Here is a 7,256-nt window from a genome sequence, read left to right as displayed (position 1 = left end):
GGGGACAGAGCAGGTGCCTGTAAAGCTGTGTGCTCAGGACCTTCTGCTCTGGGTAGGCTGATGGCGTCCTGTTCCTCTGTGGAGGAGGAGAGGGTGAGCCTGGAAGAGAAAGGATCCGGGGGAAGTAGAGGAAGTTTGAAGCAGTGGCTGCTCGTTATGCCTTTGTGTTTTTGTTCACCTGTTTACCCTAATTAAAAAGATTTCATGGTAAAAAAAATTTTTTTTAATGATTTCATGGTTTCACTTCCTGCTTCTTTCCACCTGATCCAGAACTTGCTTTGACTTCTTCTCTCCAATCCCCACTGCAGAGTCCCCTGAATGCTGGGACAGACCCCCGCCCTCCCTTCTCTGAAGTCTAGCCTGGTAGGCATCGTCCACAGCGCTGCTCTGCGTTGTGCTCAGCACGGAGCCTTGGGTACAACAGGCATTAATATGAGGTAGCTTTTGGCATTACGTCTAAAATCCAGAGTAGGTACTTAATAATCACTCTTGATTACGGTGGATCCAGCCCTCAGGATCCCTGACCCAAGGTATCCACCACCTGGAAACTTTGTTCTCTAGCCCCCTTGCCTCCTCAGTGATCATATCATCTCTGGATCAGGGGAGGATTCCCGCTGTGCATTCTGGTTTGGGACTGAAGGTCCCAAGGTCTGAGACAGAGAATGGAAGCTCCATGAGAGTAGGGACGGGGTCTATTCTTCACTTCAGGGCCCATTAATGTGAGGAACATACAGGGGACCCTCAATGCATATTTACTTGCTGAATGAATGGACGGAAGGGAGGAAGGGAGGGAGGACCTGAGGCAGCTGCCCTTTTCCCTTTATTCTGCACCCCTCCCCCCCCCGTTACTGAAATATCCCCGTCCCCTCAACAATTAGTACTTGCACATTCTTCAATCTTCATCTGGGCCCCTTCTCATTTCTCTATTTTTGCCAATTGACTTTTGACAGAACAGTAATAAAAAAGCAAAGGAAGATCTTTGGGCAAACCAGAACTCTTAAAACCTTTTTGAAAAGGGTGCCGAGTAGGCCACGGGTGCCACGGGTGCCGCGGCTCCTCCCTGGGCTGAGGCAGGCCCTGGCAACACAAAGCAGGGTCTGTGTTCTTGCTCCACAAAGCACCTGATTCAGGAGACAGCTTTGCAGGAATTTAATTAGTGAAGGAATGTGCAAAGCTGAAGCACTTCAGATGTCATTAAGCACCGGGGAGGGGAGAAGGAGGGGAGGAAAGCCCAACAGATGTTCTGATTCAGCCTCGTTCCTGCGAAACAGATCGGGGCGCCTGTCGTTTTTCTATTTGGGCAGCTCTTGGGTAAATCTTGTTAATGCTATTTCATTCTTTCTGGAGGCTGGTTTAACATGGATCCACTTTAAAGCGAATAGACATGCACCCTCTGCCTCATGAGGGGAAATAAGCTGCTTTAGACAAACAAACAAACAAACAAGACCTGGATAATTCACGGGTGCTTTTGTAAAGTCATTATTTCAACACATCGAGTGTCTGTTGAGCCTTGAGTTGAATGCATGTGAATCTTTAGTTTCAGAAAGTTAGGCGATGGTCAATCTGTGAAAGGCACTGCCTGTTTTGGTTTTAATGGCTGTGAGGGTTTAACAGCACTTCACCGCTTTTAAATCCCGAAACCGTGTTGTGTGCAGGAGAGGGTTCTGGGCGGCTGCTAGCTGGAGCCGCCCGTCCACAGGGCAACTGCCGTCCCCCGCTGGCCTCCGGGCGAAGTTCGGCTAGGAAGGACCAGTGCTGGACTCCAGTCGCTGCAGCGGACGGCACTAGCTGATTTTTCACCAAAACGAAACCTCCCTTTCTGCACAAAGGACCAGGCCACTGGATTCGATGGTGTCATAGAAACAAGAAAGGCAAGTCCCGAGGCCATCTGATTTGTCTATCTACCAGCTCCTGTTTACACCCTATTTGTCAGGGTCTGTCCCAAGTTCTTTCTGCTGTTAACATCTCAGGAGCCTCAACTTTGGGTGATGAAATTAGAAAAGGAAGGAAAAGAGGCATACCAACTAGACTTGCTTTGAATTCCATGTGTAGGCTCCAACTGACTTTTGAGAAATTTTGAGAAATTCTAAAGAGCAAGTTCCTAAAACTTTTTTTTTCCCTAGAAATGTTAGCATAATGGTGTTCTGCAACTGATTGCTACCACGCCTAAATCACACTCTTTCAAAGCATAATACTAACCACTCGTGAGATGAAAAAAGAAAATCAGCAAAGCAGACTTCTTGTCCTGAGCTCCTTGATTTCTGGACTTCTGCACTCCCAACCCTTAGAAATTAACACTTAACTATCTGCCACTATTTTCAATGTCACTTTATACTCTTTTCTGAGTTTAACCATTTCAGCATTTAGCAGTGTATTGTCATGTGGGGTAATTGATACCAAGAATGAAAAGGTTTTCTAATATCTAGATATGACACAAAATGTTTTCAATAGTTAGCTGTGTTTTTCCATAGCCCTTCACTTGCAACTTTTTTTTTATTGCATTGATCATTTTTTAGTTTACTCACTCATTCACCCAACAGCTGTCTATTGAGTGCCTACTCCGTGTCAGGCTCCAGGGATACAAGGGAGAGTAAGAATCCGTGTATTCACAGCGAGGGCTGCAAGCAGCACTACTCAGAGAGAAAGAGAGCTGAAGCTCGGCAGGGGCTAGTTGCACAGGAGAAATCATAAAGAGTTGTCAGGATCAGGCTCGCCATGTACAGTTGTGTTGGTTGTGCGCTGATGGGGGTGCCCAGGCGAAGCAGCCAGTGGGGCTTTGCACCAGTCTGAAAACACCTCCAAACCAGAAGAAGGGAACATTTTCCTAAATCTCACACAGGCATTATATGTGTTAGCAGTAACCAGTCCGGATACATACAACCATTATTAACCATTGTCTCAAGGTAATTCTATTTTGTATTTCTACATAAAAATTTCTTAAGCTTCAAATTTTTATTTTATGCTCCTTCAGTTCAACTCTCCTAGTTTGTAGACAGTTCTGTTGGATGTTTTAAGTTAGCACATCAAGGGGAAAGTGCATTTGTCTCACACTTTTCATACTGCATGTGGATGAAAGAGTAATACCTCTATCCCCCACCTTTAATAAGTATCAGAAAAAGCCAGCTGGTGATATTACATATGCAATTTGCTGAGTTTAAAAAAAAAAAAAAAAAACAACCCAAAGCAGGTTTAAAACACATTATATTTGAAGTCAATAGAGCCAAGTTTAAAACTTTAAAAAGAATATAGACTTGGGATGCCTGGGTGGCTGAGTCAGTTAAGTGTCTGACTCTTGATCTCAAGGTGTGAGATGGAGTCCCCGTTGGGCTCAGCACAGAGTCTACTTGGGATTGGCTCTCTCCCGCTCCCTCCCCCACTGCCTCTCCCTTTGCTTGCACCGGTGGGCACGTGTGTGCTCTCTCTCTTCCTGTTTCTCTCTCTCAAATAAATAAGTAAATAAAATCCTAAAAAAAAAGAATATTGACTTTCAAGAATAAAACTCTTTTGGCAAACTCTTTCTCAATAGGTAGGTTTTTATACCCATATTTCCTGAAAAACTGAAGATTCAAGACAAAGATACCTTCCTGGAGAAAGTTTTAACTATCAACAAATCAAGAGTTTTGCTTGTCTTTTTTTTTTTTTTCCAGGTTAAAAAGATACTTAGCACCAATTTTTGTTTGTTTTTCCACGAGTTCCTCTGTTTTCTAGGAGATACTACAAATCCTCTAGTTTGCCAGCCACAGTGTATTTTAGGAATGGAAGCCGTGCTTAGCAAGGGATTAGTGTATTCAAATGGTAAACCCAGACGGGCTCCCATACCCTACTGGGTCTTGACTGTCATTCATCACTTCCTCTAAATGATTTCAATTGATTGCTGGAATGTTATCTGGAAGGCAAATCCTGTGTCTGCAGGTATGCAAAGAAATGTTTGGAATCACTCTGATGAAATAGGTGGGAGTGGTTTGAACAACCTTAACCCAGCAGACTGGGACAATTCCCACGAAGACAAGGCAGCTTCCCACAGGTCTGGTCCACCCTTACCGCTCACCCCATGGGCAAATGGCAAGCTGCCCTCTCAGGAGGACCAACCCGATGTGGGGTCCTTGCATCGCTGATTTTTCTGCATGTGACTCTCACATCTCCCTAAGCGCCGTTGAATTCTTAATTCATTGCTCACTGACTTTCAATATGACTTGGTAGAGAAACCAGAATTCAAAGCTCCTTGAAGAAACATGGTCTCCCTTTGATAATTATAGGGCCTTTGTGATGAGGTTTATTGGGCATCCTTTGGGAGTTTCCGTTCAACCTGTTATGCTTTAATACTACTGCCTCTGAGTAGAGGAGCTACTTTCTTTTGAGCCTGTTATTCTCCTAACGGGACGTACGGAAGAGCTCATCTTGTCGCCTCCATCTTTTCTAGATCTGACTCTAGAAATGTATGCGCAGAAGCTCTAACTGCACTTCCATGAAAGGAACAGGGGCTGATCCAATTCTCCCTTAGGACTGTCAGGGCCTCCCGGCTGCTGGCCAGTATGACCTTTGACCTGGCAAACGGCCTGCTCCACTCCAAGCCTCCGAGGACCATGAACTTCAGCAAACCTTCCTCAGAGGATGCCCGCCTCTAATTCAAGACACCAGCCGGAAAGGGCAGGGCCATCTGAGCCATCTTCATTGTTCCGTATTAGGGTACTCGCCAGCCTTCTATCCCCGATCTGGTGTGGGGCATCGACCAGATGCCTTGAAAAGTTTTTATGTTTCTTGTCTCTGCAGTTGTCCCAGCCTGTGGCCAGAGAGGTTCTGGGAGGGCCACCTGACCAGCAGCTCGCAGCCACTGAGCTGTAAGGTATTTCTTGCACACGATTACACAAGGCAGGGCCACCAGTGTGTTACTCACTTGCTGAATGGGGATGATTCTCACTGCTGTTGGACACAGAACACAGTTAGGGCTCTGAACTCTGGATGGCCCACTGCCCACTCTTGGGCTCGAGCTACATTGGTGGGGCCCAGTTGCTGTCGCCTTCCTATGTGCTGACCATGGTGCCACTGCTCCGTAGCACCCACACAGGGGATAGGTGGCTCCAGTGTCCTTGATTCTATGCGCCCCCTCTGCTGTGGGCACCCAGGACAGTCCCCCTACCCCTCCCATGGGTTCTGTGCCACTTGTTGGACAGGCCCCCATGGGTGCCTGTTCTGTGCTCCAAGAACTTTGGAAGCTGTTGCTCCATAGCCTGATGGGCCCCTCTGGGTGATACGCTCTTCTTCCTCCGATGGATATGATGATGTCTCCATCTTCAGGGCAGGTCTTAGTGAGGGATTAGCATTCACTGAAGGAATAGGACTGCTCTTCTCACTTCTTCTCTTACTCTCTGGTAATGGTGTACAGGGATACATCAACATCAGAGGAGAGAGTTTCTAGAAATTCAGTGATTGTAGCCTAAGAGAAATATCATACTATGTTTATGCTATAAAATTCCCAAAAGAAGACTTTATATGACCAGACAATAAATTACTGTTCATATCTTTTCTGCATACTCCAGGTAAGACTTGCATGTTTGGTCATCATCAGTGAAGCACAGAAACAACCTTTGAGAGAGCTAACAAAGCAAGTCTTCATGGGGACAGGCTGCACAATGCAGCGTCAGAAGCAATTCTGGGACCAATATTAAACAGTTGGTGTTAGGGAACTGCAGGGCCCAAAGACCTGTATTGTTTCAATACAGACTGGCCCTAAAGAGCTGTATCATCATGGGTAATAAGGTATTACTACCTCAACCTGTGGTGAAAGATACAAAAATTCACCAGGACCTGCACATTTGACAGTTAAGAACACAAGGGGATGGCTCCTGGACTTGAGCAGGAAAGATGGTGTCTGGAAGTTATGAAGGTTCTTCATGCACTGATTGGACTGTAAAGAAAGATGTAAGTGCTTCTTCTTTATCCATTTGTCAAAATCCTCATCACTAAATTACTATACCTCACATGGACCTGTGAGTTTTGTGATATATTTTTATAATCAAATTACTTATCTAGACAAAGGCCCCAGAAAAAATATTTCCCTGGGCCCCACCTGGTCTCAGGGCAGCAGTGGGGGGCACATTCTTGTGTCTATCCCCCATTGTCGCTCCATGTGCTGAGTCTCAGGACTCCCAGTAGGAGCCCTGAAGATGGGAACTCATCCTCGGCCCTGGGGGGCAGCAGGTACCCCATGCATCTGTGATCTGTCTGAGGAGAGTGGCCACCAGCATCCTCAAGGAGTGGCCCCAGTTGATGGCCACAGCCCATTGTATGGACGTGATTTGGGCTTGGGGGCTTTTCATCAGTTGATGACTCATTCAGCAAAGGCCCTTAGTCAGTTCTTGCTAGGGACCAGGAAATGCCGTCAGAACAGGACTTCACAAAGATGAGTAAGACTTGCTTCACATCCCCTAGGAGCTCCCAGTAGAGTGGGAGACAGGTCAATAAGCAGATGGTGCAACAAAGCAGAAGAAACTGTTGATAGACGTGTGAGGAGTACAGACTGAGCGTGGGGAGGGCTGTGGGTCCTGCACAGAGCAGGACCTGAGGAGGCTTCACAGAAGGCTCTTTAGACAAGTCTGTTTGGACTAAGCTTTGAAAGATGAGTGTGTGCATGTGTGGGGGGCTCCTCAGCCAGAGGATGGGATGGAAGGAAGGGAATGGGCCGTGGAGCCATCAGGCGTAGGCAAGCAGCTGGACTGGGCCCAAGGGAAGCTGTAACTAGGTTCTGTGTGGCTGGGGTGCAGGGAGAGGCTCGGAAAGGATGAAGCTAGAGAGACTGAGGGTGCTTAATACACCACGCTGAGGAATCTGGGCTTTAGACCATGGACAGTGGAGAAGGACGGACCATACTAAGTTGCAGAGGCGCAGATGGTATTCTGTTTTTAAAAAATCTGTCTGGAAGGGGCGCCTGGGTGGCTCAGTCGGTTAAGCGTCTGCCTTGGCTCAGGTCATGATCCCAGGGTCCTGGGATGGAGCCCTTATCCAGCTCCCGGCTCAGTGGGGAGTCTGCTTCTCCCTCTGCCTCTGCCCCTCCACCCCGCTCGTTCTCTCTGTCTCTCTCTCTAATAAATAAATAAAATCTTAAATCTGTCTGGAGGAGGTACAGATTACAATTTGCGGAGAGACCGAGGGCAGGAGAGAGTTTGGAGGATGTCACGGAGTGCAGTTCAGGGGAGTGGAGAGGCTGAGGCTGCAGCTGCAGGGGAGGGCGAGGCGGGTCAGTGGCTGGCAACTCCACA

At 47.2% G+C, this 7,256-nt stretch overlaps 1 long non-coding RNA gene across 1 annotated transcript; it reads left to right on the top strand.

The window, feature by feature from the left end:
- The first annotated feature begins 4,577 nt into the window (after positions 1–4,577).
- LOC141374670 (uncharacterized) lies at positions 4,578–5,964 on the top strand. The gene is made up of 3 exons (XR_012381748.1): positions 4,578–4,686; positions 4,771–4,843; positions 5,538–5,964. It is a non-coding gene; the product is annotated as an uncharacterized lncRNA (long non-coding RNA).
- Positions 5,965–7,256: the final 1,292 nt, after the last annotated feature.

Source organism: Callorhinus ursinus, unplaced genomic scaffold (genome assembly GCF_003265705.2).
Source record: "Callorhinus ursinus isolate GAN/ISIS: 27379988/994484 unplaced genomic scaffold, GSC_fseal_2.0 scaffold2, whole genome shotgun sequence".
NCBI lineage: Eukaryota > Metazoa > Chordata > Mammalia > Carnivora > Otariidae > Callorhinus > Callorhinus ursinus.
The sequence above is the reverse complement of the archived record's forward strand: the minus strand, read 5'-3'. Positions and strand labels throughout refer to the sequence as shown.